The following is a 6803-nucleotide window of genomic DNA, read 5'->3' as shown; positions in this document are numbered from 1 at the left end:
TTCATTTTAGAGCGGAGCCAAGAAGAACAAATTTGTAGAAGACTCTGTGGGCTTTCAAGAATTAATATGAAGTTTGGCCGTTGGTCGATCACCTGCTGAAAAATCGGCTGCCGACTTTGTCATAAAAGTCAACATTTTAAATCGCGATTTGCGGCATTAAGACGACCTCCAATCAAAAAGTTACGAAAGTACAAAATTATAGCCAATGTGTGAATTAGTCACTACAAAAACTTTTAGACCTCTCTCTCTAACACAGCGTCCTCCAGAGCCTCAGACAGTTTTAAAGTCGGAGACTGTTACTTGTTGCGCTTTTGACCAATTTTAAAATCAAAACATGTTTTAGATTTCTCAACTCCAGCCATGAGTATTATTCAAAAAAAAAATTGAAAAAAAGTCAAACGATGTCATAAAACGATGTCATAAAAGTCAACATTTTTACTCCAGAGCTGTGTTTTATTCAAAAAAAAACAATTAATAAAAAAGTAAAAAATGACAAGTTGAAAGCAAAAATTGTCAATTTTTGGTAGGTTCTTGAGATTTTATAAATTGACTTTACATGACATGCATCTTAAAAATTAAAACCATGCAGTTTTTTTCTTTTCATGGGAGATAAAAGTGAAGAATAACAAAGTTATATCAAGGACTTTTTGAGCAATTGAAAAATCAAAAAAAAAATTTGAAAAAAATTAAATCACAAAGATTTTATAGTAAAAAGAGCAAAATTGGAGATTTCTAGGTGTTTGGCTTTGAACATTAAAAAGCCATGGAGACGTCTAAAATGATCTTAATCACATAAATTTATCAAAATATTCTGATATTTTTCAAAAAGATGATATACTTTATAAATTAAAAATTTGTTGAAATTGAGGTCCAGATCTTTGAAACCTGTCGACTAACTTGACACATTGCGTAATTTTTAAATGCATCCTTCCCTGGAACTAAAAAGAGATAATCGAAAGATAGATTCAAAATTATCATTTTATAAATTATAATTTAATTATTCATAAATTGTACATTTTTATATTGTATAATTGAATTTTGGTTTAGACAAAAATAAATGATAAAAATATATTTTTTTATTTGTTTTCTTTAGAGAGTTTGAGCTTCTACAGTATAAATAAAAATTTCTCTTTTAAACTAATTTATTCGACAGAAACGTTACAAATCTACGTAAAATCTATGTATTTGGAAACAATACACGTGTAATGTTGGGATTTAACCTCAGAAAACTGTTTAAAAATCTTTTATCTACAATACTAAAAATTTATACCTTGGTTCAAAATCTTCCAGTTCTGGATTTAAAACTTTTCTATATTTATAAAAAAATGAAAAGGGAGTTTTTAGTTTAGACATAAAGCATCTAGTTTAATGTAAGCGTAATTTCAAGTGAAGCTCTCCATGGAAAGATGGTAATGTATGTCCGATTGATAAGAAAAGTAAAAAATTTGAATATATATGTAATTGTTTACTGTTTATTAAATTAGAGCCTGCCGCTGGCTCTAGGGGGGGGGGCTAGGGGGTGCATGTCTAGGGGGGCGCAAGAGTACGGGCCCCCCCCCCTCCACCATGGGCCTGCTTCTGCAGTAAAAATAAAATGGTGTTTAAATTTATAGAAAAGCTATTATTATATAATTTACATTTACATTTACCCTGTCCCACGAAACATGATATAGTGATTAGTTTAGAATGCCTTTTTCCATTATTTGTCAAATTGTTTGATACCAAATATCAATACAAATAATATATGAAAGTCATATTATATTGAAATTGATTTCAAAGTAAAATATAATTAAGCAAAAGATTTGTCTAACTAAAAATATCTATGTATTGAATGTCATGTTTTGCGGGACACCCTGTATATTACAGTAGACCCGACTCTGAAGGGATAAAATTTTTGATTATTTTTATATTGATTTTAAAGTGTAAGGTTTTATTTAATGGTGCTAAAGGTCGTAAAGATTAGTGCGAATTTTATGTGACAAATATTCATTTGCTTTACCTGTTTTGTTTTAGATTCAACCGCTAGATGGAGTTAGAAACAAAGAAGAAAATAGTTTGTTTATTAGTTTTCATTTTTCTTGCGAAATTTGGGCTACTTAACTATTGATATTTTTGTAAAATTATTTAATAAATTCCTTTATTTTCTTTAATTATTTTTAGTTGAACGTCCTGTGGCTGTTGATGGATATAGTTCAATGTTAGTTATTTTGGATATTACTCCGCGAGTACAAACAAAGAAAAAGTTCCAATCGCCATGTTTTGTTAGTAAAGTTTTTAATTTGGAATTATTCACATGCTTCAGCTTAATTGTGGTAAGCTTCACTTCCAGCATCTGGTCAGGGAGATCACCCAGGACTTAATCAAGACTGATCAAAGGTTCCAGAGTGCTGTTATCGGAGCTCTTCAGGTAGAAACATTATAGAAAAAATCCGAAGTTTTGGGTGAAAGGGTCNAAGTTAGGACACTTTCTGGGCCTAGTGCTGCGGCTAGGACAGGCTAGGGGGTCGAGCGCTGCGGCCACATGGTTAAGTATATCCATGTCTTACATTTAAGATCTATGTACAAAATTGATAGGAGGGGGGGGGTCCAATAATCGTTCTCTAGGAAGTTACCTGGGTGAAATTAAGGTGCTTATTTATATCTTATGGGTGTCCATTGACAAGAAAAGTAAATAATCTGATGAATTTATAAAAAAGTAAATAATGGATGATATTATGGATGAATATTTAGATGGATGATTTTATGGATGAATAGTTAGATAGATGATATTATGGATAATAATATGGATGATTTTATTGATGATTTTATGGAAGATGTATGAAGTATATATCTAATCTATGTTTAGGTCTCCTCTTTATCTATGCTTAAAAAAACTATGTATCTATTTTAGGACTTTAAGTACCTATGTTAAGGACTCCTATATATCTCTGTTTAGGACTCAATGTATCTTTGTTTAGGAATATTATATACCTAATATATACGTTTAGGACTCCTATTTATACAATTTTTTTTAGAGGAGGGGGGTTTTTGTTTGTAGTAAAAAAATTATCTATATACAGTTATTTTTAACACAACGGTACCATTGAAACACAGAAATGTTTCAATGGTACCGTTGTAAATAGGGCATTAGGGTCACTTATAATTACGCTTACAGTCCCCTTAAGAAAGAAGATTTGTCGTATTACTTATTTTTCGTTGTTTCCAATACTTTTAAGTTTGGGTGGGTCCAGAGAGGTCTCATGACAAGTATAATGACGTTTGGTTTGGGGTTACTTTACATACTAAAAATTAAATTCTAATCTTTTTAATTTTAGAAAAGGGGAAAAGAGCAAAATTGACAAACCTACGGCAATCCAAGCTGGACATAAACAGTAAGAACCTTTCTTTAACAGATAACTGAAATGAAAAGATTAATAATAATAATAAAAATGATAATAAAATGATAATAAAAATGATAATGATAATTATTTTTAAAAGTTTAAAATAAAGACTAAATTACTTTAAAATTTAATAATTATTTTTATTTATTTAGAACGTCTCAGCTGCAGAGAGGTTCATCTTCAGTATTGTATCCTAGATCTAAGTTTGAGATCTGTTGTACAGGACGGATCTTCTCTACAGGATCTGTTGTACAGGACAGATATTCTCTCTAGGATCTGTTGTACAGGACGGATATTCTCTCCAGGATCTGTTCTACAGGTCTACTCTACCAAATATCAATGGGTTGATCATTCTTAAAGAGAATATTTACAAGCAAAGGTATATTTAAAAAAATCTTTTGGGAAATCATTTATTTTCCCCAGAAAATGTATATGTATATGGTTTACTTTATTAATGATTTTTTTGGTAAAAACTATCTAAAAGAAAGATTCATTCATCAAAAATCATTCCCCCCCGGTGGGGGTAATTCTGAAAAATATACACCCCTGAAAGTTGCTTAACGATATAAAAGGAGATTTTTTAAAATTTATACAATTCAAGATATCTTACTCCCTAACAAAAAAGAATAAGTTTTTTTTTAATAAATCTTAGTTAACACAAGCAAGACAGTTGTGACAAAATTTACCAAATTTCATCTTCTGGGTTTATAATGTTTCAATTATAATAAATATTTTTCATAAAACAGCTGATTTTTTCTTGGATAATCACGTTATACCAGTTCTCCAAATATGTAAGGAAACTATACGTACTATCTTAAAATAACCATCTTGTCTTTTCTTGTCTTGTCTTGTATCCGGGTCTGTCCTAGTGAACGATTTTTGGGCCCCCCCCCCTCCTATCAATTTTGTACATGACCAAATTAGTTTTTATTTAGCATTATTAAGAATATTGGATATCTAGATCAATGCTTTATCATCATATTTTCTTAATCTCTAGATTAATTAATGCTTGTTCTCCTCTTGTTATTAATCTCCAGATTAATTAACCGATCAGGATTAAGAATATTCCATTCTAAAGTTTTCAGCTCAGGTCTCTAGAATTTGTTTGTTTAGGCCGTGGATCCCTTGATCTGTGGGTTTAACTTTGAGAAGATGATGACTTTTGTTGCAGGGTTGCACACTCTCTCTCTCCTCTTCCTGTGTACTGTACTGAGTCCTTTGCGTAGCTGATTTCTTGACACATCATTACAACCTGTCAGGTGTTCGTTCCTCAGTCTTCTACCTTCCTTCTCTCTACACAGTTCCCTTCTAAGTTACCTCTAATTATCTGGCCCTTTCTCTCTACAACAGCCCCTACTACACTCCCCCCGCTAGGTATGGTTTATTTTTAGAAGGGTTTTCTTTTATCCCCCTGTTTTCAACTAAACATAGTATGAAAAGTATCTGTTGTTAAATATTTATAAAAGTTTTTTTTTTTTCAACAATTCTATTATTAACTAGTTTCTTTTTCCCACAAAAGAATAACTCCTTGCATAGATTCCCAATATAAATCCCAACTTGTCTACCTTACTATGTTGAATTACAAGACAGGTTTATCTTTTAATCCCAGGTGGATGATTTTCCCTAAATCCAAGGGAGATTCATTGGTCTTTGATATGATTCTGCAGTTGGGTCATTTGTTGAAAAGGTCGTTAAATTAAAGTATACAAAAATAAGAATTCAAATAAAAAATCAATAAATCTTGGACATTGTAAGAAAATAGTCGATAAAAAATTTATTTGCTGTTTTAAAAATTTATTTTTTACTCAATTTGGAGGGAAAAATAATGTTTAGAACAGAATCACACCTTTTTTTATAAAGCTCAAAGATTACAACATTTTCTACTCAATCCTTAAACGTGCTTCTGAGATATACTTATTATGTTTAAATTAATTTATATCATTTCGAAAATAAGTTGTTGTTCATGTTCTAGGTCATTTATGGAATCAATGTTTTTAAGTTTATATGATTTAATTTTAAGCCAGGATGCAGAGACACAATGATGAGAATACTGTTTGAAATAGTTGTGATAGTTTATCATTTTTATTACTTTTATTTTAGATGCGTCAGTTTCTGATACAGACACAGGGCTGAATATTCATCTACCAGGAACCAGTTTCCAGGTAAACATTGATAAACCAGTTTCCAAGTAAACATTAATAATCCAGATTTCCACGCAGATCACACCGAAAATGACCAACAGAATTGCATTCTAAGATCAAACTAGAACTCCACCCAAGATCAAACACAGGGCTCCATTTTTTTAAAAAACATTTTTTAATCCTATAAACACACAAACCAGGCTTTCTGAATCTTCCCCAAAAAATTAACATTTCCTGACCTTTCATGCAAATTTTCCCCAAAATAAACCAATGTTTCATGAATTTTACGCAAGTTCACACATTTCTATATCAAGATTAGATTATTCGATTCAATTTAAAAAAAATTTTCCTCTTTCTGGGTTTTAATTCCTTTAATTTAAATTTGTTTGATTCAATTTATGACTGTGTCTCAGTTCGACCGCTCTCATCAGGCAACAAGGAGATCACAACAAACTGTTACTTTTATTTGTGAATTAAGCCAAATATTTGCAAACCAACACAGGAATTAATTATTTAAACAATTTAATTTTTTCAATTCAACATAAAATTAAATTTTCCCTTAAAAAAATACAAAAGAAAGAACATTAAATTAACCATTCTTGAAGTTGACGCAATCATTTGCATTTCTTTACTTAATTAAATAATGATCTCTTCAATTTTAATTAATTCCTTCATGATTCATGATCAAGATCTCAGCTCATTCTCAGTTCACATATTAATTTTTTTTTACTCTTCCTTCAAATTATTTTGACAAACGATTCACAGGAAAATGTGCAACATGAATTTATTTTACTTCATTGTTTTAATCTCATCATTTATTTGCTTGTTAATACAGTATTAATTAATGTACCTACAATAGAAACACGTACCTCGTAATATCAGTTCTGTTGATTTCAATCAATCAATCTAGTAACTTATTCTCAATCAATTAACAATATTGTTAATGGTTATCCTTTTAATTCTCGTATGTTATCATAACACCCAAAATGGTTGCTATGTACAAAATACCAAGCATGGTTGTTGGTGTTTCCGAGTAGTGTGCAGAACAATGTTATGAATAAATCACTTTTTATTTCTTTCATGATTTTTAAGCTTGACTCTGACGTAGACGATCCCACAGAGGGGAAGGAACGAACGAAGAAAACATTTATTCCACTATTCAAGTTGCAACCTCTGTCACTTTCTGCGGAGGTAAATAATAATAATAAGAATAAGAATAATAATAATAATAATAATAATGATGATAATAATAATAAGAATAAGAATAATAATAATAATAATA

General features: G+C 30.3%; 1 long non-coding RNA gene across 2 annotated transcripts; it reads left to right on the top strand.

The window, feature by feature from the left end:
- The first annotated feature begins 1525 nt into the window (after positions 1 to 1525).
- On the top strand, positions 1526 to 6706 carry LOC111699884 (uncharacterized). 2 transcript variants are annotated; one of them, XR_002764842.1, is made up of 6 exons: positions 1526 to 2407; positions 3315 to 3371; positions 3533 to 3759; positions 4552 to 4754; positions 5481 to 5542; positions 6614 to 6706. It is a non-coding gene; the product is annotated as an uncharacterized LOC111699884 (long non-coding RNA). The 2 variants fall into 2 exon arrangements; XR_002764841.1 differs by having other exon boundaries at positions 4494 to 4754.
- The last annotated feature ends 97 nt before the right edge of the window (positions 6707 to 6803 follow it).

The sequence above is a fragment of the Eurytemora carolleeae genome, unplaced genomic scaffold (assembly GCF_000591075.1).
Source record: "Eurytemora carolleeae unplaced genomic scaffold, Eaff_2.0 scaffold330, whole genome shotgun sequence".
Lineage (NCBI taxonomy): Eukaryota > Metazoa > Arthropoda > Copepoda > Calanoida > Temoridae > Eurytemora > Eurytemora carolleeae.
Note: the sequence above shows the minus strand (reverse complement) of the source record. Positions and strands in the feature narration are given on the sequence as shown.